The 27,255-nt window shown below is 45.7% G+C and overlaps 1 protein-coding gene across 4 annotated transcripts in view; it reads left to right on the top strand.

The window, feature by feature from the left end:
* LOC144499002 (low-density lipoprotein receptor-related protein 4-like) overlaps positions 1-27,255 on the top strand; it is a 417,145-nt gene that overhangs the window by 238,110 nt on the left and 151,780 nt on the right. The gene's annotated exons all lie outside the window — the stretch shown is intronic.

The raw sequence follows: 27,255 nt of genomic DNA, 5'->3' as shown, positions 1-27,255 counted from the left end.
AGTGTGAATGTAAGCCTACTTGTGACTAATAAATAAACTTTAACTTTACCTCTGGCAGCTTGTTCCAGACACTCACCACTCTCTGAGTAATAAATTGCCCCTCTGGACCCTTTTGTATCTCTCCCCTCTCACCTTAAACCTATGCCCTCTCGTTTTAGACTCCCCTATCTTTGGGAAAAGATGTTGACCATCTATCTGATCTGTGCCCTTCATTATTTTATAGACCTCTATAAGATCACCCCTAAGCTCCCTATGCTCCAGGGAAAAAAGTCCCAGTCTATCCAGCCTCTCCTTATAGCTCAAGGCATCAAGTCCCGGTAGCATCCTAGTAAGTCTTTTCATAGAATCATAGAAACCGTACAGTGCAGAAAGAGGCCATTCGGCCCATCGAGTCTGCACCGACCACAATCCCACCTAGGCCCTACCCCCATATCCCTACGTATTTTCCCGCTAATCCCTCCAAACTATGCATCTCAGGACACTAAGGGGCAATTTTAGCATGGCCAATCAACCTAACCCGCACATCTTTGGACTGTGGGGTTTCTGCAGTCTTTCTAGTTTACTAATATCCTTTCTGTAATGGGGTGACCAGAACTGTACACAGTTTTAGTCACAAGTAAGGCTTACATTAACACTGCAATGAAGTTACTGTGAAACTCCCCTAGTTGCCACACTCTGGTGCCTGTTTGGCTCAATTCATCTAACCAGCACGTCTTTCAGACTGTGTGAGGAAACCGGAGCATCCGGAGGAAACCCACGCAGACACAGGGAGAACATGCAAATTCCACACAGCCAGTGACTCAAGCCGGGAATTGAACCCGGGTCCCTGGCGCTGTGAGGCAGCAGCGCTAACCACTGTGCCACCGTGCCACCCTTGTGCCCGAGATGTATTATCTTAAAGAAGTAGCTTTCAGACAATAACTGTGGCTCATCCTGCAGAATTGAATGGTTCCCAGAACTTCAGAATTTCTCTGCCCGTGTAGTAAACATTTTTGACTTTGGTTCCACCACACTAGAAGTCTGGATTTTAAGTTTACTGCATACATTACAATTCTCTTAAAATGTTATGATGTGACTGTTGCACGTTTCTCTTTAACTATTACTTTCGTCCTAATTAATCACCATACAACAATACGGGCGTACATGAAGCTTTCTCTGAACTGAATCAATAACTGTACTGACTGCACAACTGGTGCAGACAATTCTAACCAAGGTTTTTCCCCAGCCCTTTAATGCAGTCACTGTTGTGGCAAATCTATTAAAGTAAAAAAAAACTTTGTTATTTGATGATCTCCGGATTTCTATTGAGCTTGTTAATGTCTTAACCCCTTTTATTTTTGACCATCAGTAACCGCCTCCCCCCCCCCCCCCCCCCCCCCCCCCCCCACCCCCAACCCCCCCCACCGGTCACCCACTTGTTCTATTTGCAACAAAGGAAAGAATCTGGCAAATACACCCAGGGAATCAGGCCTGCTACCTAGCCCTGACAATATGATCAATTAATATGCATTAAACGAGTGACTTGATTAGGTTGTGTGAAAGCGAGGACTGCATATCAAGTTTCTTGCAGGGGTTTGTGCTGTGCTGAGTGGAATCCAAGCCAGTGCCGCAACGTGAGGAGAGCAGGTGCAATGATGTGCAGTGGAATTCCATATTGTGCTGGCATTTTCTTTGGCTCCAGCCACTGCCAGTAAGTGGAATCTAACAAGCCAAGCTTATTCTCATCAGAAGACTGGAGGGCATTATTCGGCCAGTGAAACAAAAGACTCATTTCAAGAGAAAAGCGACTGATCTCAAAGCAACTTGTCGGATCACTTGTTCATCCTTTTGCGTTGGCTTGGTCACGTGACTTCGTCTTGGCGTGCCCGTTTTTTGAAGAGTTCAGACAATTCCCAGCCATTCAACAAAGGGGGAATATCGCATGGATAATGATGTCCAGTGTGCAAAATTCAACCAGTCAGAAAATCATTGGGAATGTCACTCAAATTTCTGCTCCCATGGAAACATGGAGTTGGCAAGTTAACCTGACGATTTATTTGTGAATCTTCGCAAATCTTCAAAATATTACAGGTATCTGAAGAAGTAAAATTCGAGGAACTTCTTGTCTAATGCACCAGGGGAAGGCGATGGCCTAGTGGTATTATCGCTAAACTATTAATCCAGAAACTCAGCTAATGTTCTGGGGACCCGGGTTCGAATCCCGCCACGGCAGATGGTGGAATTTGAATTCAATAAAAAATATCTAGAATTAAGAACCTATTGATGACCATGAAACCATTGTCGGAAAAACCCATCTGGTTCACTAATGTTCTTTAAGGAAGGAAGTCTGCCGTTCTTACCTGGTCTGGCCTACATGTGACTCCAGAGCCACAGCAATGTGGTTGACTCTCAACTGCACTCTGAACAAGGGCAACTAGGGATGGGCAATAAATGCTGGCCAGCCAATGACACCCATATCCCAGGAATGAATAGGAAAAAAATGCACCAACAGGGAATGTACTATGTGTAAATACTGGCATTATTCTGGAATACTGTGCACAGTTTTGGTCTCCTTATCTAAGGAAAGATATATTGCCATTCAAGGCAATCCAGAGAAGGTTCACTGGGTTGATCTCGGGTATGGAGGGGTTTTTTTATGAGGAGAGGTTGAGTAGGTTGGATCTGTACTCATTAGAGCTTAGAAGAATGAGAGGCGACTTTATTGAGAGATATCGAATTCTCTGGGGGCTTGATAGAGTAGATGCTGAGAGGTTGTTTCCCCTTGTGGGAGAGTATAGGACCAGAGGGCATCATCTCAGAGTAAGGGGTCACCCATTTAAGACAGAGATGAGGAGGAATTTCTTCTCTCAGAGGGTCAAGAATCTGTGGAATTCTTTACCGCAGAGGGCTGTAGAGGCTGGGTCACTGAGTATGTTCAAGGCTGAGACAGATTTTTAACCAATCAGGGAATCGAGGGTTATGGGGATAAGGTGGGAAAGTGGAGTTGAGGATTATCACATCAGATCAGCGATGATCTATCTCATTGAATGGTGGAGTAGAGTTGATGGGCCGAATGGCCCATTTCTGTTCCTAAGTCTTATGGTCCTTCATGAATCCTGTAACATGTATTGGTGGATTCAACATCACTTCTGCTGGCCAGTGTTCTTCCCAGAACAAGCCCAATGTTTTCCAGAGTATTAGCCTCCTCCACTGGCAATCCACCTCTGTCTGGGGGTGTGGAATCTAGTGTTGATGATGATGGGGTAAAGTTAGACATTTTGGCCGGGATTCTCCAGCTGTTCACGCCGACGTGATTCTCCGGTCCTATCGGCAGTGCACCCCACCCATGGGTTTCCTGCCGGCGTGGGGTGACGTCAATGGGAATTCCCAATGACAGCGGCGGGACTGGAGAATCCTGCCATCAGCAAACAATGTGCCACCTCCTGCCGGTGGGAAACACGCGGCTGGCGGGCTGGAGAATCTCTCCTGTTGTCTCTTCCACAATCTGGCTCACTGCACTGTTCTAGTCTAGTGTATCTTCAAGGCAGACACAAACATTGGCCATGCTAAGTGTGTTGGGTGGGGGAAAGGGCTTGGGTTGGGTGCTCTGTCAGAGAGTGTTAGTATAGACTCAATGGGCCAAATGGCCTCCTTCTGCACTGGAACGACTCTAACACAAACTGTGATTAACTATCACAAGTATGAAGCTACCTTAGTACACTTACATTCCACCTTCTCCATGTGTTCTGGTACTTAAAATTGAAAACACTCTGAAACATTGAAAAACATTGGTTCCCCATCGCCTTCTCAAGGGCAACTAGGGATGAGCACATATCATAGAAATCATAGAAACCCTACAGTGCAGAAGGAGGCCATTCGGCCCATCGAGTCTGCACCGACCACAATCCCACCCAGGCCCTACCTCCACATATTTACCCGCTAATCCCTCTAACCTACACATTTTAGGATTCTAAGGGGCAATTTTTAACCTGGCCAATCAACCTAACCCGCACATCTTTGGACTGTGGGAGGAAACCGGAGCACCCGGAGGAAACCCACGCAGACACGAGGAGAATGTGCAAACTCCACACAGACAGTGACACGAGCCGGGAATCGAACCCGGGACCCTGGAGCTGTGAAGCAGCAGTGCTAACCACTGCGACATAGTGCTGGCCTTGTCACTGACTCTCATGTCCCTGCAACAAATAAAAAAAACTAGCCTTTTCCTTTTCTTTCAAATTCTTTTAAGGGATGTGGGTGTCGCTGTCAAGGCCAGCATTTGTTGCCCATCCCTATTTGGTCTTGAACTGAATGGCTTGCTTGGCCTCTCAAGGGTAGTTACGAGTTGCTGTGGCTCTGGAGTCACATGTAGGCCAGACCGGATGAGGACGGCAGATTTCCTTCCCTAAAGGACATTAGTGAACCAGATGGGGTTTTTACAACTGTTACGGACCAGATCAGAAACTCCAAGGTGTATGATGAAGTTAGCTGAAACCTTGATGTTTACATTTGATTTTGGCATTAGTGTGAGTATAAGGTATTTCACTCCAGGTATGATTCAAGTGACCCACTAGGAAGCATTTATCAAACAAAGTTTATTTAAAAACACAGTTAGAATATAACTAAAAGAATTAGCATAAATTTTACCAGTTAAAATACTTAAACGTGACAAAGTATAACCCTTAACAACTGGCTATCCCTATTGGTTCAATTTAGCTGTATTCCCCCATAGGCATTAATCCCTTCTTTAGAAGCAGTTAGCACAGAAATCAATGATGCTTACGTAGGTACTCGATTTCCAGCCTTCTAACACTTCTGGAGAGTGATCCAGACAAACACCCGTCTTCATGCAGCAACTTCCAGAGAAAACCCCAGCCCCGACAGTAGAATCTCGGAGAAAAAGGCGTATTTCTTGTCAGACTCTACTCTCCACTTCAAACAGAGCAAGAGATACAGAGGAAGCAAAAAACCCCAAAACAGACGGCCTTGAATTCTCTGCGTAAGCTGAGCTGTGCCCAGTCATATGACCTTACCTGTGAATCAACCGAATCAAGCCCTACTCTGAAATATCCCAGGGGAAAACACAAAACACCAGGACCCTGCATTAGTTCAGATTAAAACAAACATTGCAGCCATTAAGATCAATTATACTGCCGCAGAAACAATACGGTGCTGCTGGATCCAGACAAAAGGCTCTGATGAAATGAAAGATGACTAAAATACATTTCTTACAGGCATAGTATCGTCACACAACAATCAATGGTAGTTTCATGGTCACCATTACTGAGACTAGTTTTCAATTCCAGATGTTATAAATGAATTAAATTGAAATTCCACCAGCTGCCGGGTGGGATTTGAATCCATGTCCCTGGGGAATAATTTGGAATTCTGGATCATTGGTCCAGTGACATTAGCACAATGCTACCATTGCTCCCACACCAGGATCTGTTTACCCTGCATTAAGGAGCAGCTCTTGAAACCACATGGGAATCTCTCGTCTCCGGAATGTTTCACCACCATGGAGAAGTAGCACTTGCATCTCCACCTGCAAAATATCTGCTAACACCTAACCACTGGAGCAGGATAGGATCACAGGGCCGGATTTTACACAGGATTCCCCATTCCTCCAAACTTGCTCTAGAGTCCGCTGACCCAGAATCAGGCCTCCCCGCAGAGCAGCCTTACCTCATTCCAAACGGGATTTCAGCCCCCGTTTAGGAGGAAGTGTTCCCCCCCTTCCCGAAAGAGCTGCGGCCAATCAGATTGGCTGGAAGCTCTGTAGTCCCAGTAGTGCCATGCTCCAGCAATGGCCACTGGAACTACAGGCAGTCCCGGGGGAAGAGGGGTCATCCTAGACTGAGGAAAGCCGAGGGTTATGGGCAGGTTGGTCTAGTAGATCCCATTGAGGGGGATAATGGGTGTTGGAGGGGTGAGGTAGGGAACCATGTTTTAGAGGCCAGGTATACGATTAGAGAGAGGTACAATCTTGGGGGGGGGGGGGGAGGTGGGAAGGAGTTTGGTGCCTCCAATGGGCACAGTGGACCCATCAAAAAGAGGCATCTTGCCCTTCCTGCCCACCTTGTCTCCACCTTCACCACACTTAAAATAGTGGCAGAGGTGGTTTGAGGCCCTTCAGTGGCCAAGGGGTTGTTGGTGGCGGGGGAGAGGGTTTGTAAATCCAACACATAACCCGGAATTTTACCGGCACGCCCGCCCCGATTCCAAGGACAGGTGAGGCTCGGAGAACGGCATTCGCTGTTGGCCTCGGCAGGATTGTACAAACCTCGGGCGGACATGCTGGTAAAACTCCACCCATGGAGTCATTTCTGAGGAGGCTGGGATTAAAGTGTAGGGATCAAGGGGACACATTCTAAAGCGTGTACTTTTGGTGGGATGTTTTTTGCCACTGAATTGCTTTTGACATGGCCAGTATGAGGAAGTAGTTAAATGATCCCCAAGTGTGAGTCTCGGTAGCTACCAGAAATTGTTACATGTCAACAGGTAACCAAGTTGACTTGATGCCAAAGGGGAGCTGTGATGACAGGACTCACTTGACAGTGGACTCAGATTTATTAAGCTGTCATTGCAGTTGGCAAAACATCAGTCACTGTTTGACGAGGCAGGCAGAGACTGCTGAAGGGCCAGAGGGCGATGGATCTACCCAGCCCTCCAGCAAAGGAGGAGCAGCAGGGCCTGCGCTCCGAGATCACCTGAAGGGCTGGATTTCATCACGGCAGGAAAGATGACAACTGAGCCAATTAATTATGGGAGTGGCCCATCAGTCTCCAGGTAGCCGGAGAACCTTCCTTGTTACGTTGGAGGGCGGAAGGGACTGACTGGCAGGATGTCAGTGAGGTTCATTAATGACCCAATCAACACCCGTTATCCCAGAGCCCATTGGTGGATCAGGAATTTAACGGCTTTCCCACACTCCTGGTCACTCAGTAAACCCTGTCACCTTTCCCAGCAACCTCCTGGGGTGGTGGGAGAGGGGCCCTGGTTATCAGGCACTTTGTGACCAATCGAGGGACTCTGCATCAGGAATAGGAGAAGATGCTAAAAGCCATCCTCTTGCCTTTTCCTCCAACCCCGCTGTGTCACTGCGACCCCCTCCCCCTCCCCCTCCCCCTTCCCCTCCCCCTCCCCCTCCTCCTCCCCCTCCCCCTCCCCCTCCCCCTCCCCATCCCACCTTCACTCTCTTCTGATCTGGGATCTCATGAGGGTCCTGGGGCTTTGACCATTGAATTACCAATCAGCTCCTGCCACTGGGCAGCACGGTAGCACAGTGGTTAGCACTGCTGCCTCACAGCGCCAGGGACCCGGGTTCAATTCCCGGCTTGGGTCACTGGCTATGTGGAGTCTGCACGTTCTCCACGTGTCTGTGTGGGTTTCCTCCGGGTGCTCTGGTTTCCTCCCACAGTCCAAAAGACGTGCTGGTTAGGTGCATTGGCCATGCTAAATTCTCCCTCAGTGTACCCGAACAGGCGCTGGAGTGTGGTGACTTGGGGCTTTTCACAATAACTTCATTGCGGTGTTAATGTAAGCCTACTGTGACTAATAAATAATATTAAACATTAAAAATTTCCATTTGCACTGATGGTGATGAGTAGCTGCTGGCTTCTGATTGGTTGGTGGCTGTCGGTTCGCAGGGGACCTCAGTCGCAGTTGGGGGGCTTACGGTGGCCACTTAAGTGCCTGAAGGCTTCTTGATTCCAGCAGCCCCAACCCCTCCCCCACTCCCCCCCACACAGGAACTGACGGCGTTTCCCCACTTCTTCCCCGACCGGTGGGGGAGAACCGTGTCCCTTTGACAAATTCCAGCCTGCAGTGTCTGGTATCTTGTCAGAGATTCTTGTCTCGGAGTTTTTGTGTGGGTGTTGCATTCTGCTGAATTGCTGCGTTATTGATGGCCTTTCTTTTCTTACACAATAGCTTCGGGAAAAATTCCTTCAGCAACTCTGGTAAGGCACAGGCTGTTAAGGTGCGTAATATATATGAAAAAACCCAGCAGCAACAGTAATGGTGATAGCAATATAGAAAATGGACATTCACATTGAAGAATGAGTTTGAAACTCAGTCTGTTACTTATCCTTCGTGAACAGACATTGGAAATGTCGGCCCACCACAACCCACCGTTTCCTAACTGGTTTGATGATGGTCAGAAAAACTACTTTCTGAAATGTATTTTTATGGGAGAATATCTCAGCAATGTGTTGATGTATACAGGGAGATCTGGGCGCATGCTTCCTACAATCACCCGTCCTTTAAAACGAAGTGAAGGATAAACATGGAGAGCAGGCCAGACTCACTGATATCAACTCCCCTGGGTGAGAATTTGTGCCAGGAACATGTTTTCATTAAATTATCCTTTCCTTTTAGGCGTGTCACATGCGCGAGCATTTTCTTTCAGGGAGAAATTGCATGGGCGTATGTTCAAAGTGAAAATTTTGTTCATGCATAAATTAAAAGTCTGGGAGTGTTCGCAGACACTGCCATTCACTTGGAGAATGTGGGAAAGGGTTTTCGTTCTGCCTGCCTGTTTAACAGCTCCAACCCGACTAATCTGCTGGAACTACTGAGTGCACCATTACATTTCCTTCTTGTATCTGAAACAGATACAACAGGCGAAAGTCTCCGGCCTCCCAGCCGCGTCTTTCCCGCTGACGGGAGGTGGCGCGTTGTTTGCTAGCGGCGGGATTCTCTGGTCCCCGCCGCTGTCAATGGCAATTCCCATTGGCGTCGCCCCATGCTGGCGGGAAACCCGCAGGCGGGAGTGCGCTGCCGGCGGGGACGGAGAATCCCGCCGGTGTGAACGGCTGGAGAATTCCGGCCAACTTCTTTGCCGAGAATTTGGCATTATTCCTTTTTGATATATTTTCAGATACTGGGTTGTAGAAGATAACAGAATGTGAGAAGGTGCAACAAAACAATGTAAAAAAAATTACATCTTTTCCAAAATTGGGTTCCAGCTGTAATTATGCGGACACATGGTAACTGAAGGACAATTAATTTGTTGAAAAATGTTCAAAGATCTCGCCATGCTGTCCATTGTAGCCACCAGGCCAATAATATTGACCTTTCCTGCACTGCAACTGGCCCCTAAATGAATGAGTAATTCTTTCATTGTGAAGAGGGTTCAGTTTAAGCAATGTCATTAAACTTTAGTGCCTATGTCTTCAGTAATTTCCAGTACAAGGGTCACGGCTGCACATTTCCTCACCATTTCCTCTGTTATAGTATTGAAGTGTGCACCTTTGACACTGCAGCAACGAGTTTATGTCCCCTGTAAAGGAGCTGTATTGTTCGAAGAATATTAGAAGACATAAACTCAATTTATGGGGCCCAATCCCAGATTCTGCTGCCTTTGCAGTAATATTCCGCGATTGTCGTCTGCATCCTGTTATCTGTGAAAGGGGATAACCGTGCACTGAACCATCCCTTTCAGACGGGCTGCCTTCGTTGGAGCTCCTTTGCTGACGGCCAAGGAAGACAACAGCTCCGCGCATGAGGCCACCGAGCGTCATGGATTGATGCTATTGGCGTTGATGCCTGTTGCCAAGCCACTGCGGCCACCGGTCATCGCTGTGGTGCGCACCAGCCCACAGGAGGGGCTGCCATCTTCCTCTGTCGTCAGCTGGTGACTCCCCAGCTGTGATAATTGGTGTCTAAGGTCTTCGTGCCACACTTGCAATCATTTTTGAATTGATTCGATTTATTATTGTCACATGTATTGGTATACAGTGAAAAGTATTGTTTCTTATGCGCATACCATAAGATATGGGAGCAGAATTAGGCCATTCAGCCCATTGAGTCTGCTCCGCCATTCAATCATGGGTGATATTTTTCTCATCCCCATTCTCCCGCCTTTTCCCCATTACCCCTGATCCCCTTATCAATCAAGAACCTATCTATCTCTGTCTTAAAGACACTCAGTGACCTGGCCTCCACAGCCGTCTGCGACATAAAGTTCCACAGATTCACCAGTCTCTGGCTGAAGAAATTCCTCCTCATCTCTGTTTTAAAGGATCGTCCCTTTAGCCTGAGGTTGTACAGTCAAAGCATACTGTTCATAGAGTACATAAGGGGAAAAAAAGGAAAGAGTGCAGAATATAGTGTTACAATCATAGCTAGGGTGAAGAGAAAGATCAACTTAATGCAAGGTAGGTCCATTCAAAAGTCTGATGGCAGCAGGGAAGAAGCTGTTCTCGAGCATCTCTGAAGCAGAGCTTTGGGCATCCTACTGGTTGCCTGGCTACCAGTATTAACCCTACCAGAGAACTCAGGTTAAAGCAAAATGCATTAATTAATTACATGATTGCTCCTTCAACCTTCGCGTTTACAAAGAGTCTTTTCAGCATCAAGAATTGACATAGAGTTTCCATCCTTCTCCCTGATCTAGATGTGGGGTGGGATTTTCCGGCCATGCTCACTCCAAAACCGGGAAATCCCACCTGAGGTCAAACGATCTACCCATGGTCCGCCCCTCACCCGCTCCCATTCCCATGGCGGGCAGAACGGGAAAATTCACTCCGTTGTGTTTTTATTGAAGTTGGTCCAGATTGGCTTCCACTCAAAGGACTGATTTATAATTAAGTTGCATCTTCTACCTTCTCAGAACATCTCAAAGAATTTCATTGTCCGTTAATCACAGCTTGGCATGGCTCCTGCTCTGAACAAGACCACAAGAAGCTACAAAGAGTTGTGAACATAGGCCAGTCCATCACTCAAACCAGCCTCCCACCCATTGACTCTGTCTACACTTCCCGCTGCCTCGGCAAAGCAGCCAGCATAATTGAGGACCCCACGCACTCCGGACATTCTCTCTTCCACCTTCTTCCGTCAGGAAAAAGATACAGAAGTCTGAGGTCACATACCACCCGACACAAGAGCAGCTTCTTCCCTGTTGCTGTCAGACTTCTGAATAGACTTACCTTATAATAAGTTGACCTTTCTCTACACTATATCTGTTACTGTAACACTATCCTCTGTACACTCTCCTTTCCTTTTCCTCAATGTACTCTATGAATGATATGTTTTGTGTGTATAGCGCTCAAGAAACAATACTTTTCAGTGTATCCCAATACATGTGATAATAATAAATCAAATCAAATTATTTTGAAAGTGGGAGCATTGTTGTAATATAAATATGGCATCCAGTTATAAATTCCCACATGCAGCAAATGAGATGAATTAGCAGTGAATTTGTTTGGCGGTGTTGTTTGAAGTGTGAGTGTCAAACAGCTCACAGGAATAACTTTCTGCTTGGAGAACAATACTGATAATAAGTGTAAAGACTGATAGGCGCGGCACACCCAGGTTGCTATTGGTGCTTAGCCAAGCCCTTGTCTGAATAACTTCCACCACAATTAATAAACCCTTATGATAAGCTACACTATCAGAGTGCAGACCCACTGTTGGCAGGAAAGGATTTCCGAGTTTAATAATGACCCACCCAGTGTTGAGAAGGAAATAGATTTGCTGCTGTTAGGATTCAGGGTAAGGTTCCTTCATCTCCTATTGAGAGAATGATTCTATTCCACTGACCGGTGAATCTAAAACACGAGGGCACAGTCTCAGGATAAGGGGACGATCATTTAGGACCATGGTGAGGAGAATGAGATGCACTGAGAAGGCAGCACGGTGGCACAATGTTTAGCACTGTTGCCTCACAGCACCAGGTTTGATTCTGGCCTCGGCTGACACTCTGTGTGGAGTCTGCACATTCTCACTGTGTCTGCGTGGATTTCCTCCGGATGCTCCGGTTTCACCCCACAGTCCAAAGATATGTGGGTTAGGTGGATTGACACAGTAAGAAGTTTAACAACACCAGGTTAAAGTCCAACAGGTTTATTTGGTAGCAAAAGCCACACAAGCTTTCGAGGCTCTGAGCCCCTTCTTCAGGTGAGTGGGAATTCTGTTCACAAACAGAACTTATAAGACACAGACTCAATTTACATGAATAATGGTTGGAATGCGAATACTTACAACTAATCCAGTCTTTAAGAAACAAAACAATGGGAGTGGAGAGAGCATCAAGACAGGCTAAAAAGATGTGTATTGTCTCCAGACAAGACAGCCAGTGAAACTCTGCAGGTCCACGCAACTGTGGGAGTTACAAATAGTGTGACATAAATTCTGATTCTAGGATCGCATGATAAAGACTCAGGAGGAAAAAAGCAGAAATATTTATGTGAAATAGTGTGACATAAACCCAATATCCCGGTTGAGGCCGTCCTTGTGTGTGCGGAACCTGGCTATCAGTTTCTGCTCCGCGACTCTGCGCTGTCGTGTGTCGCGAAGGCTGCCTTGGAGAACGCTTACCCGAATATCAGAGGCCGAATGCCCGTGACCGCTGAAGTGCTCCCCAACAGGAAGAGAACAGTCTTGCCTGGTGATTGTCGAGCGGTGTTCATTCATCCGTTGTCGCAGCGTCTGCATAGTTTCCCCAATGTACCATGCCTCGGGACATCCTTTCTTGCAGCGTATCAGGTAGACAACGTTGGCCGAGTTGCAAGAGTATGTACCGTGTACCTGGTGGATGGTGTTCTCACGTGAGATGATGGCATCTGTGTCGATGATCCGGCACGTCTTGCAGAGGTTGCTGTGGCAGGGTTGTGTGGTGTCTTGGTCACTGTTCTCCTGAAGGCTGGGTAGTTTGCTGCGGACAATGGTCTGTTTGAGGTTGTGCGGTTGTTTGAAGGCAAGAAGTGGGGGTGTGGGGATGGCCTTGGCGAGATGTTCGTCTTCATCAATGACATGTTGAAGGCTCTGGAGGAGATGCCGTAGCTTCTCCGCTCCGGGGAAGTACTGGACAACGAAGGGTACTCTGTCCACTGTGTCCCGTGTTTGTCTTCTGAGGAGGTCGGTGCGGTTTTTCGCTGTGGCGCGTTGGAACTGTTGATCAATGAGTCTAGCGCCATATCCTGTTCTTATGAGGGCATCTTTCAGCGTCTGGAGGTGTCTGTTGCGATCCTCCTCATCCGAGCAGATCCTGTGTATACGGAGGGCTTGTCCGTAGGGGATGGCTTCTTTAACGTGTTTAGGGTGGAAGCTGGAGAAGTGGAGCATCGTGAGGTTATCCGTGGGCTTGCGGTACAGTGAGGTGCTGAGGTGACCGTCCTTAATGGAGATGCGCGTGTCCAAGAATGCAACCGATTCCGGAGAGTAGTCTATGGTGAGCCTGATGGTGGGATGGAACTTGTTGATGTCATCATAGAGTTGTTTCAGTGATTGTTCACCATGAGTCCAAAGGAAGAAAATGTCATCGATGTATCTAGTGTATAGCACCGGTTGAAGGTCCCGTGCGGTGAAGAAGTCTTGTTCGAACCTGTGCATGAAGATGTTGGCATATTGAGGTGCAAATTTGGTCCCCATGGCTGTTCCGTGTGTCTGGATGAAGAACTGGTTGTTGAAGGTGAAGATATTGTGGTCCAGGATGAAGCGGATGAGATGTAAAATTGCATCTGGAAACTGGCAGTTGTTGGCGCTGAGCACTGAGGCCGTTGCAGCAATGCCATCGATCTGCTCGGATGAGGAGGATCTGCTCGGATGAGGAGGATCGCAACAGACACCTCCAGACGCTGAAAGATGCCCTCATAAGAACAGGATATGGCGCTAGACTCATTGATCAACAGTTCCAACGCGCCACAGCGAAAAACCGCACCGACCTCCTCAGAAGACAAACACGGGACACAGTGGACAGAGTACCCTTCGTTGTCCAGTACTTCCCCGGAGCGGAGAAGCTACGGCATCTCCTCCGGAGCCTTCAACATGTCATTGATGAAGACGAACATCTCGCCAAGGCCATCCCCACACCCCCACTTCTTGCCTTCAAACAACCGCACAACCTCAAACAGACCATTGTCCGCAGCAAACTACCCAGCCTTCAGGAGAACAGTGACCAAGACACCACACAACCCTGCCACAGCAACCTCTGCAAGACGTGCCGGATCATCGACACAGATGCCATCATCTCACGTGAGAACACCATCCACCAGGTACACGGTACATACTCTTGCAACTCGGCCAACGTTGTCTACCTGATACGCTGCAAGAAAGGATGTCCCGAGGCATGGTACATTGGGGAAACTATGCAGACGCTGCGACAACGGATGAATGAACACCGCTCGACAATCACCAGGCAAGACTGTTCTCTTCCTGTTGGGGAGCACTTCAGCGGTCACGGGCATTCGGCCTCTGATATTCGGGTAAGCGTTCTCCAAGGCAGCCTTCGCGACACACGACAGCGCAGAGTCGCGGAGCAGAAACTGATAGCCAGGTTCCGCACACACAAGGACGGCCTCAACCGGGATATTGGGTTTATGTCACACTATTTCACATAAATATTTCTGCTTTTTTCCTCCTGAGTCTTTATCATGCGATCCTAGAATCAGAATTTATGTCACACTATTTGTAACTCCCACAGTTGCGTGGACCTGCAGAGTTTCACTGGCTGTCTTGTCTGGAGACAATACACATCTTTTTAGCCTGTCTTGATGCTCTCTCCACTCCCATTGTTTTGTTTCTTAAAGACTGGATTAGTTGTAAGTATTCGCATTCCAACCATTATTCATGTAAATTGAGTCTGTGTCTTATAAGTTCTGTTTGTGAACAGAATTCCCACTCACCTGAAGAAGGGGCTCAGAGCCTCGAAAGCTTGGGTGGCTTTTGCTACCAAATAAACCTGTTGGACTTTAACCTGGTGTTGTTAAACTTCTTACTGTGTTTACCCCAGTCCAACGCCGGCATCTCCACATTAGGTGGATTGGCCATGGGAAATTTAGGGGTTGCTGGGGGTGGGGGGTTCTGGGTAAGATACCCTGTCAGAGAGTTGGTGCAGCCTCAATCTGCCGAATGGCCTCTTCTGCACTGATGGGATTCATGTAAATTTTTGGAATTACCTACCTCAGAGAGAATCAGATGATCCTACGTTGAAGACATTTAAGGCTGGGATAGAGAGATTTTTGGTCTCTCAGGAGCGGGTGGGAGAATGGAATTGAACGAATCGAGCATGATCATATTGAATGTCGGAGCAGGCTCGATGGGCCGAATGGTCTCCTCCAGCCATCGCTTCCTGCATTGTGTGTATTTTCACACCTTTGGGTAATTGGCTGGACGTGGGGTGCGGTATTGCAGTAAGGAAATGGAGAAACGGGTTGCTGCGATGAAAAACAGGAGGGAGAGTGGAAATCTGGTACAGGTTATGTTAATGGAGCGGTGAACAACATTGGAATAAGTTTGGCACCAGCATTCACATAGAAACTACAAGCAGGAGGAGGACATTCGGCCCTTCAAGCCTGCTCTGCTGTTCATTTTGATCATGGCTGATCATCGAATTCAATATTCTGATCCCCCCGTCCCCCCATATCCCTCGATCCCTAAAAGCTATATCTAATTTCTTCTTGAAATCACACAATGTTTTGAAGTTTATTTATTAGTCACAAGTAAGGCTTGCATTAACACTGCAATGAAGTTACCGTGAAATTCTCCTAGTCACCACACTCCGGCGTTTGTTCGGGTCAATGCACCTAACCAGCACGTCTTTCAGAACGTAGGAGGAAACCGGAGCACCCGGAGGAACCCCACGCAGACACGGGGAGAACGTGCAGACTCCGCACAGACAGTGACCCAAGCCAGGAATTGAACCCAGATCCCTGGCGCTGTGAGGCAGCAGTGCCAACCACTGTGCTATCGTGCGGCCCATGTTTTGGCCTCAACTACTTTCTGTGGTAGTGAATTCCATGCATTCACCACCCTCTGGGTGAAGAAATTTCTTCTCACCTCAGTCCTAAAAGGTTTATTCTCAAACTATGACCCCTAGTTCTGGACTCCCCCACTATCAGTAACATTCTTTCTGAATCTATCCTGTCTAATCCTGTTCAAATTTTGGAAGTTTCGATGAGATCCCTTCTCACTCTTCCAAACTCCAGTGAATATAATTCTAACCGACTTGGTCTCTCCTCATATGACAGACGTGTCATCCCAGGAATTAGCCTGGTAAACCTACACTGTACTCCCTCCATAGCAAGGACATCCTTCCTCAGATATTTGATTTAAATATTGCCACAAAGGCTTACAGCAGAGCTGCTCTTCACTTCCCACCAACAATAGGGTCACTTTAACCTTTCGAGTTCGCTTGTGGTTTTGTGCCACGTAATATCCACAAAGGAATGGCTTCCAAAGTATTTGCTTTAATCTAGTGCTTGAGATAACTTCTCAATTTGCACTTTGTGAAGCTTTGATCCTGATGCTACTTTCCTTGGATCATTTTGTTCAAACGTTGATTCAAATCTAGCTCTTGTCTATTGATGTTTTACATCATTTCAGTGTTTGGCGATTACCCTGGAGTTCCTCACACTCTGTCAGAGGAAACTTTAGCAGTAGATTAATAGGAAGAGTACATTTCATATTAAACAGTGACGAGCTCAAACATTGATGTTATTTGTGTTAAATACTAGACTGGCCCCATCAGCCAGTCCCGTCTTTTACTGCTCACTTCTCGTGACATATTGATTTGCTTGCTGACTGAAAATTTCACATTTCATGGAGACATTTTTCAAACCGATTGTTCTTATCTGTATCTGTGTGCTTCAAACTCGACTGCGATAGGATTTTGACATCGGGCAGAATCATCCGCTGTCACAGGTACTCAGCTTGGAGGGAGGCAGGGCATTTACTTAGTCTAGGAAAGGCTGGTGTATCTGAGCCCAGAGGGCAGTTGAGTCATAGAGGTTTACAGCCTGGAAACAGGCCCTTCGGCCCAACTTGTCCATGCCGCCCAGTTCTTACCACTAAGCTAGTCCCAATTGTCCGCATTTGGCCCATATCCCTCTATACCAATCGTACCCATGTAACTGTCTAAATGCTTTTTAAAAGATAAAATTGTCCCCGCCTCTACTACTACCTCTGGCAGCTCGTTCCAGACACTCACCACCCTCTGAGTGAAACAATTGCCCCTCTGGACCCTTTTGTATCTCTCCCCTTTCACCTTAAAACTATGTCCTCTAGTTTTAGGCTCCCCTACTTTTGGGAAAAGATATTGACTATTTAGCTGATCTGTGCCCCTCATTATTTTATAGACCTCTATAAGATCACCTTTAAGTCTCTTAGGCTCCAGGGAAAAAAGTCCCAGTCTATTCAACCTCTCCTTATAACTCAAGCCATCAAGCCCCAGCAGAGAGTCAACCACTTTGCTGTGGCTCTGGAGTCACGTGTAGGTCAGACTGGGTAAGGATGGCAGATTTCCTTCCCTAAAGGAATTAGTGAACCAGATGAGTTTTTCCTGACAATGGTTTCATGGTAATCATTAGATTCTTAATTCCAGATTTTTAAAATTGAATTCAAATTCTACCACCTGCCATGGTGGGATTCGAACCCGGGTCCCCAGAACATTAGTTGAGTTTCTGGATTAATAGCCCAGTGACAATACCAATAGGCCATCATGCCCCCTATGTGTCTGTTCATGTCATAGTCCATCTGAGGCATGGCTACCCACCATGAAATATTTGTTAGAAAGGCCTTCGGGGAAAGAGCTGAAGTAACTTTTTTTCCTTGGAACTTCTTTCAGCTGATGTAATATAAAATAGAAACAGGTTCCTCATGTTCTGCCCCTCATCTGATGCTTTTTAAAAGAATCTCATTACCCACTAAGGCTTTGCCACAATCTTTTTAGTGTCCAACTGCCTTATCAAATCTCATTAACCCTGTTACATTAAACTAACACCCACTGGGAATGGAATGAAGATTAAACCTCTCTCTGTTGGAGTGACAACGGTTTTAACTCTCTAATAGGTGTCTGTAGCAAGCTTTGGCTTCCTATTTTCCAAAACTAAATGGCCCTTTTAAACTTTGTACTGACTATTAGGAGATACAGTAAAATGTAATCTATGAATTCAACTTCATTCCTTTCTCTGTTTGCTGGAATTGAATCGTCCAATAACCTATACAAAGTATGTAGTATTTCCAAACTCAATCAAATAACGTGTGACATGTAATGCAGGTTTTGAGTATTTGCTGAAAATACGAACTAACTTGGGGAAATTGCTGCTACATTAATGATATAATTCCGATAGCTGCACAATAACATTATTGGAGCCAGACTAAAGTCACATGACCCTGTGAATTGTTGAGGTCTGGAATACTTGACATAAAAAGGTGCTGGAAACCGATTCTGTAAATCATTTGAACAGGTAATTGGACAGGGATGGTGAGGATGAAGAATTGCAGGCTGTGGACTAAGTAGCACTCGCTGTTTCGAAGTGTAAGCACTGCCCAAATGGCCTCCCTCTAAGCTGTAAGGTACATAGAGTGATAGAGTCATAGAGATTTACAGCATGGAAACAGACCCTTTGGCCCAACTTGTCCATGCCACCCCCTTTTTTTAACCACCAAGCTAGTCCCAATTGCCCACGTTTGACCCATATCCCTCTGTGCCCATCTTACCCATGTTAACTGTCTCAACGCATCTTAAAAGACAAAATTGTACCCGCCTCTACCACTGCCTCTGGCAGCTTGTTCCACACATTCACCACCCTGTGTGTGAAAAAATTGCCCCTCTGGACACTTTTGTATTTCTCTCCTCTCACCTTAAACCTATGCCCTCTAGTTTTAGTCTCCCCTACCTTTGGGAAAAGACGTTGACGAGCTGATCTATGCCCCTCATTATTTTATAGACCTCTATAAGATCACCCCTCAGCCTTCTATGCTCCAAGGAACAAAGTCCCAGTCTATCCAGCCTCTCCTTATAACTCAAACCATCAAGTCCCGATAGCATCCTAGTGAAGTTCCGGTAGCATCCTAGTAAAGTAATTGCATGTACTAGCACAGCATCTGTAACTGAGATGATGTGGAAACAAATTCCATCTCTTCTGTGAATGCACGCTGAGATCAACTAGACTTTCCCTTTTGGCATTCAACGTCATCTCAATCCAGACTCGACATTGTGCCTCCTCCCACTGGTATACCTCAGGCTACAAGTCCCCCTTGGAGTTGAAAGCATCATCTATGTTATACCTTGGTGTACTTTGGCATTGCGCTGCCTCTATCCTTATCAATGACCGTAGCCATATTGCTGTGTACAGTAGTGCCAAGTTGTGCTGAATTTAGTTGGGCTTTGTGATGTGGACAGATTTAATTACTTAACTCACCTGATATAAGATTGTGACAATAACAAAAAGAGGACCCTTTCCATCCATCTGGCCTGGCTCAGATCTTGAGATTCAATGTGTTTATATGAACCAGTCTGCAATGTTGATGCACTGGCCACTGTTTGAACATTACTATACCCTGTGCATTATTTTTGGTGCACACAACTGAGCAATTATTGCAAGAGTGGATGCTGGAGATCTGAAATAAAAGCAGAAAATGCTAGAACATACTAACATAGGAGGATAAGTAGGTCATTTGGCCCCTCAAGCCCGCTCTTCTGTTCAATTAGATCAGGGCTGATCTGTTGATTTTGAGATCCACCTTCTCATCTACTCCCCAATAACCTTTGAGTCCCTCGCCCAACAAGAATCTATCCACCTCCACCTCAGAAATATTCAGTGACCCCGCTTCCACTGCCTTCTGAGACAGAGAGTGCCAAAGTCACACAACCCTCTGAGCGAACAAAATTCTCCTCATTCCTCATCTCAGCCTGAGAAGGGTGACCCCTAATTTTAAACAGTGGCAAACCCCTCCCCCAGTTAGAGGTATTCTACTGGATAATCTCTATATGCAATAAAAATAATATCAAAGACGTTTGCAGTTTGAATAAATGGAATAAGGTTTTACTCTGGTTTTTAAAAATTCATTTGTGGGACATGGGCATCGCTGGCTGTCCAGTATTTATTGCCCATCCCTAATTGCCCGAGGGCAGTTGAGAGTCAACCACATTGCTGTGGCTCTGGAGTCACATGTAGGCCAGACTGGGTAAGGACAGCAGATTTCCTTTCCTAACGGGCATTAGTGAACAAGATGGGTTTTTCCAACAATCGACAATGGTTTCAAAGTCATCAGGAGATTCTTAATTCCAGATATTTTTTATTGAATGCAAATTCCACCATCTGCTGTGGTGGGATTCGAACCTGGGTCCCCAGAACATTAGCTGAGTTTCTGAATTAATAGTCTAGCGATAATACCGCTGGGCCATCACCTCCCTGCAATATGCCTGTAACGAGGCATCAATTTAGACAAGAATTAGGTTATTTATAACTCCAAAATGAACAGGGGATTGGATCAAACCTAAATCCAAGGTTCCATTTTCAGCGTTTTTTGAGTTTTCTTTTTGGACAGTTGCAGTTCCATTGCATCTGACAATGTTTGTGTTGCCGATAAACATTTAGACTTATTTGACAGGCTAACGTCAAACCTCGTGAGAAAAATGTAACATATTTTGCAAATTATCAACATCTATTCAACTTGTTTAACTTTGAGTCTCTCCCCCAACTGTCTCCATTCATGCTATGTTTGTATTTTTCCTGCAGTTTTGCCCAAGGTGCTTTTTCATAGAGAATCTGTAAAGCCTAATGTGTGTCTTTTTCCATTTGGTAGCATGCCCTATGTGAAGTAGCTGGCCATAGTAAAATCGGACTGAAGGTGGATTTATTGCTGGTGTGTTTATGGTGGGCAGTGGCAAAAGTATTTTTTTGTTAGTTTCCTCTTTTAAAATCAACATCCTGGGATTATCATTGACCAGAAACTGAACTGGACCAGCCATATAAACACAGTGGCTACAAGAGCAAGTCAGAGCCTTGGAATCCTGCGGTGAGTAACTCACCTCCCGACTCCCCAAAGTCTGTCCACCATCTACAAGGCAGAAGTCAGGAGTGTGATGGAATACTCACTACTTGCCTGGATGAGTGCAGCTCCAACAACACTAGCTCGACACTATCCAGCCCAAAGCAACCCCCACCGACAAACATTCATTCCCTCCACCACTGATGCTCAGTAGCAGCAGTGTGTACCATCTACAAGATGCATTGCAGAAACTTGCCAAGGCTTCTTAGACAGCAAAATCCGCTACCATCCAGAAGGACAAGGGCAGCAGATACCTGGGAACACAGCACCTGAACTTCCCCTCCAAGTCACTCACCATCCTGACTTGGAAATATATCGCCGTTCCTTCACTGTCGCTGAGTGAACATCCTGGAACTCCCTCAGCACTGTGGGTGTATCTACACAACATGGTCTGTAGCAGTACAAGAAGGCGTTCCATCACCTCTTGAATGTGTAAAATACATTTGACATGTCTGAGTAATCCCTACAATTAGAAGACCATTTTTTTTAGTTACAGGATGCGGGTGTCACTGGCATCTAATTGTCATTGAACTGAGTCTGGAACAAGCTGCCAGCGGTTGTAGTAGAGGCTGGTACAATTTTATCTTTTAAAAAACATTTAGATAGTTACATGGGTATGATGGGTATGGAGGGATATGGGCCAAATGTGGGCAATTGGGATTAGCTTAGGGGTTTTAAAAACAAAAGGGCGTCATGGACAAGTTGGGCCGAAGGGCCTGTTTCCATGCTATAAACCTCTATGACTATGACTCTATGAGTGGCTTACTCGACCATTTCAAAGTCAACCATATTGCTGTGGGTCTGAATTTTCCCACCCACTCGGCATGGGAATTGTAGCGGGCGGGACATGGACCATGTAAAGGCCTGTTGACCTTGGCTGGGATTTTCCGGCCTTGGGGCGAGTGAGGCCGGGGAACACCGCCTCGGGTATCTGGATTACTAGTCCAGTGACAATACCATGATGCCACTGCCTTTTTCCCTGTATTTCAGGTGGAAAATAAACCTTCTAGAAACACTGGCCAAAGTGCTGGTAAGCAGTGGGAGCAGTTTAAGATGGTGCTGTTAATGTGTAAAGCTTGCTGCCCAGTCAGTTACATACTCACAATTGTTAATGTTAGTTCCTGATTCAAAAGTACATTGCTGGGTATACACCATTGACACTTGGTTTTCAGGTGGCGTGTCTGTACGCACATACGTGTAATTGTAATGTGACATTGAGAAAATTCAAGTGACAGTTGCCACTGTATGCTACGCTGGATGTTGATGGATTGCTTACATTGTGTCTAATTTGTCAGACTGGTCTGTGAGAGACTGTGTGCGTTTTATCCATTATTAATACCTCAGTACTTTCATGCTGTAACATTTGTTAATAATGTCTCAGTGCTCACTGTTGGGGAGGGAATCTGTTGGATAGGAATGAAAGTAAGATCCGGTCTGGTGAGAATTCCCAGACCATTATCATAAAATGCAGTGATAAGCGTGAGTGTCCTTGCTAGATTATCCTTCAAAAAACACAACTTTGGACCAGCTCTCCAGAGCGCCAAGCTCAGTGAGGGATGTCATCTTGATAAGTTGATTTCCCAAACCTGCTTCCAACCTTGTAAAGAAATGTGAATTATAGAATCTGTAGTGCGAGAGGAGGTCACTTGGCCCATCAAGTCTGCACCGACCACAATCCCACTCAGGCCCTATCCCCATAACCCCATGCATTTACCCTATCTAATCCCCCGACACTAAGGGATAATTTAGCATGGCCAATCCACCTAACCCGCACATCTTTGGACTGTGGGAAGGAACCGGAGCACCCGGAGGAAACCCACACAGACACGGGGAGAACGTGCAAACACCACACAGACAGTGTCCCAAGCCAGGAATCGAACCCGGGTCCCTGGCGCTGTGAGGCAGCAGTGTGTGGCTTTTTATCGCTGGTTGTAGCAAACCTCATAGAGTCACTGAATCATGCTTGCAGAAGAGGCCGTTCAGCCCATCGAGTCCACACCAACGCATCAGAAACTCCCAAACCCCCACCCTAATCCCATCTGCCAGCACTTGGCCAATAGCCCTGAATGTTATGACGTGCCAAGTGCTCATCCAGGTACTTTTGAACCCTGTTTACATCCTGTTTGTCACATCCTAGGAGAGAAGGTGGTGTTGTGCTGAAATGGAAAGATTTTAAGAATATTCAGACTATCTATGAGACTTTGTCACTTTTTCATTTCCGAATTAAGTGTGTTAGGTTTCTCCTATTATCAGTTCCAATGCAAACAATGCTTCCAGTACTCATTAGAATCATCTCCCATCTGGAGCTTTCAGCAAAAACTGCAGCCTGGGTGTCACTAGTAATAAAGGATTGTTTTATTCTTCACTTTGCTGATGCAATCAGTGAGAAAAGGTCACTGTCGAAGCCAAAAAGCCATCTAGCTGATAACGTTCGATTGATGTCCGATGCCACAGGCCCGGGTTGAGTTTTGAAGATTTTCAGATCCGTATCTGTCACAGTTCAGGGAGGATGCTGGCTTCCTTTTCTTTTTTGAGATGTCTTCTTTATCTGCCATGGGCTATTCATGATTGAGTGAGCAGATGGAAACTGAGTAACATCCCTTCAGGCTCCGTACTCCTGTTACGATGGAAATTGTGTAGTCTTCCATTCAAACCTGGGTGCCCTCATCCTGCTACCCAATTCTCTTGAATGAAACATTTGAATTAAGTCAATGAGGTATTCATTAACCCTGAGAGTTACTTCCTGTGGCCAGATCAAGTGTTCACTGGCTTTTCTGTTAATTGGGGGCATGAGGTTTCATGCTGTAATGCTTGTCAAGTTAAACAAAGCTGTGGGAACGAATAAAAAGTCAAAGCTTCTGAAAATCGATGGTGATATAACAACAGATTCTTATTTTGATCAGTGATACTATATTTTAACAACTGGATTGATGGCTGTCTTTCTAAGGAAACTTTTATTCAAAACCAATTATATTTGCACGGTGGTGCAGAATTAGTTCTGTGTTTAACAGGCATGTCATAATTCTGACTTATTTAATTCTTCAAAAGGTTTATGAGTAATTTACATTTCCTATTTCCTGATGTCTAACTCTTCCATCCATATGCATCAACCACATTGGTTAGTGTTGTATTTATGAAATTGATAAAATAGATTTAAAAAATTTTTTGAACCAGGTACTAACATTAGGGGCATGGACAGAGTGGATAGTCAGAAGCTTTTTCCCAGGGTGGAAGAGTCAATTACTAGGGGGCATAGGTTTAAGGTGCGAGGGGCAAGGTTTAAAGGAGATGTACGAGGCAGATTTTTTACACAGAGAGTAGTGGGTGCCTGGAACTCGCTGCCGGGAGAGGTAGTGGAAGCGGATACGGTAGTGACTTTTAAGGGGCGTCTGGACAAATACATGAATAGGATGGGAATAGAGGGATATGGTCCCCAGAAGGGTGGGGGGTTTTAGTTCAGTCGGGCAGCATGGTCGGTGCAGGCTTGGTGGGCCGAAGGGCCTGTTCCTGTGCTGTAATTTTCTTTGTTCTTTAACAATTGTGAGTGTGTAATTGACTGCAGCAAGCTTTACACATTATCAGCACCATTTTAAACTGCTCCCACTGTTTACCGGCACTGTGGCCAGTGCTTCTAAAAGATTTATTTTCCACTTGAAATAAAGGTGTGAAGGCAGTGGCAGAATGGTATTGTCACTGGACTAGTAACCCAGATACCCAGGGTAATGATGTGGGTTCAAATCCCACCAGGGCAGGTGATGGAAATATAGGCAGGATTTATATGGCCTCGCTCGATCCAAGCCTAGAAAATCCCGTCTGATTTAGACGGACATTTCCATTGTCTGCCCCTCACTGCTCTGATTCTGTGGTGGCAGGGTGGTAGAATTAAGGCGGTAGACTTAGGTATAAGTCTAAAGGCACTGTTGTCAGGGAAACCCATTTGGTTCACTAATGTCCTGTAGAGAAGAAAATCTGCTGTCCTGGCCTACATGTGACCTCTGAAATGGCCTAGTATGCCACTCAGTTCAATGACAATAAGTGATGCCAGTGATACCCACATCCTGCGTTGATTTTGCCAGTGGCAATTGCTCCAAGTCGGCCAAACAATGTGAAAGAGATCAAAGTTTCAAGCCTTGCACAGGCCAGGTTTTCATGAATTTTTAAAAATGTTCATGGAATGTGAATATTGCTGTTTAGGCCAGCATTTATTGTCCATCCCTAATTGCTCCTTGAAGAGATGGTGGTAAGCTGCCTTGTTGAACCGCTGCAGTCCCTGTGGTGTAGGTACAACCACAATGCTATTAGGGAGGGAGTTTCAAGGTTTTGACTCAGTGACTATGAAGGAACGGCCAATATATTTCCAAGTCTGGAAGGGGATTTGCAGGTTGTGGTGTCCCCATGTGTCTGCTACCCTGGTCCTTGTAGATGGATAGAGGGCGTGGGTTTGGAATGTGCTGTCAAAGGTGCCTCTGTGAATTCTTGTCGTGCATCTTGTAGATGGTACACACGGCTGCACTGTGCATTGGCAGTGCTGTGATGTTTATGTGGTGGATGGGGTGCCAAACAAGTGGGATGCTTTATCCTGGATGATGTTGTGCTTCTTGAGTGTTACTGGAGCTGTTTTCACTGCGATAACATCTTGCTGGAATCCTGCCACACCCTGAGATTGAATTCATAAACATGCATAGTTTCTGTCAATTGGAGCCCTTCAAAGAAGCTCTCCAAATTAAGATGATATTATTTAGGCACAAAGCACTCGTAAACACCCTTTTAAAGTTTAATTTAATTTACTAAAATTTAATTTAATAAAAAGTATACCCCAATGAAATTATTAAATGGCACCGCAAGTTATTTCAAGTCATTTTCAACTATTTAATATTGGATTAAACATCGACATTGGACTAGAACTCGTATTAAAAGGGTTTACTTTTGGTGAGAATCCCATTTTAAGCTCTGCTACTAAAACAGCACTAGTTTACTGCCCTTAAGTATATAATGGAATATTTCTTAAAGAAGATTTAATTGCATCCTGAACTGCCTCTCTCCCACATTATGCAGCCTCATGGAAAATTTTAGCTTTATGATTATGCAAATGAGTTTGAGCAGATATTGAACTATAATTTTTGCTTTGAAAAACCATTGCAATTTGCATCCAGATTACTGATTGCAGATTACAGACTCTCTACTCCATTACATCAAACATGGCTGTTTGGAAAGGCCATAGATAACAACATGCTAAAATTAGCAATTTCTGACATTCTGGAGAGGCATTTACATTCACATTGAGAATACTAGCGTGATCTTTGCTCTCAGCGGGGGAAAGATAAGACTCTTAGGAAGCAGGAAGGAACTTGTTGAATCAAAAGCACTCTTAAAATAAAAAGTTCCAATGGAACTATTACGTTATATTTTTAAGTTTATTTATTAGTGTCACAAGTCGGCTTCTTGCAGAGGCAGCACGGGTTTGATTCCCGGATTGGGTCACTGTCTGTGTGGAGTTTGCACATTCTCCCTGTGTCTGCGTGGGTTTCCTCCGGGTGCTCCGGTTTCCTCCCACATTCTGAAAGACGTGCTGGTGAGATGCATTGACCCGAACAGGCGCCGGAATGTGGCGACTCGGGGAATTTCACTGTAATTTCATTGCAGTGTGACTAATAAATAAACTTTACTAAGTTACTGTGAAAATCCCCTAGTCGCCACACTCCGGCGCATGTTCGGGGACACTGAGGGAGAATTTAGCACGGCCAATGCACATGACCAGCTTGTCTTTGGACTGTGGGAGGAAACAAGAGCACCCGGAGGAAACCCATGCAGACACGGGGAGAATGCATGAACTCTACACAGACAGTGACCCAAGCCGGGAATCGAACCCCAGTCCTTGGTGCTGTGAGGCAGCAGTGCTAACCACTGTGCCATTGTGCTGCCCATATTTAATGCCATTCTAGAAGGTACAGAAAAGATGCAATGAATGAAAGCATGAGTATTTAACATCTGTTTAATTGAGTGAGTATCTTAATGGGGAGGTGGTGGCAGAGTGGTATTGTCACTGATTTAGTAATCCAGAAACAGGATTACTGGTTAGGTGCATTGGCCATGCTAAATTTTCCCTCAGCGTATCAAATTAGTAATCCAGAAACCCCGGACAAGATCTGGGGACCTGGGTTCAAATCCCACCATGACAGATGGTGATATTTGAATTCAATAAAAATCTGGAAATTAAAAGCCTAATGATGACCATGCAACCCCATTGTTGGAAAAACTCGTCTGGTTCACTAAGGTCCTTTACGGAAGGAAATCTGCCGTCCTTACCTGGTCTGGACTATATGTGACTCCACAGCCACAGCAATAATTCTCAAATGCCCTCAGGGATAGAAGGCAGTAAATGCTGGCCCGGCCAGCGACGCTCACATCCCGTGAATGAATTTAAAAATACGGGGAGTTGGAGCTTCTGATTTTGATTTTTCTTGTATAAATTGTGCTACATCTTCCTGCCATTCTGCT

The sequence above is a fragment of the Mustelus asterias genome, chromosome 9 (genome assembly GCF_964213995.1).
Source record: "Mustelus asterias chromosome 9, sMusAst1.hap1.1, whole genome shotgun sequence".
NCBI lineage: Eukaryota > Metazoa > Chordata > Chondrichthyes > Carcharhiniformes > Triakidae > Mustelus > Mustelus asterias.
The sequence above is the reverse complement of the archived record's forward strand: the minus strand, read 5'-3'. Positions and strand labels throughout refer to the sequence as shown.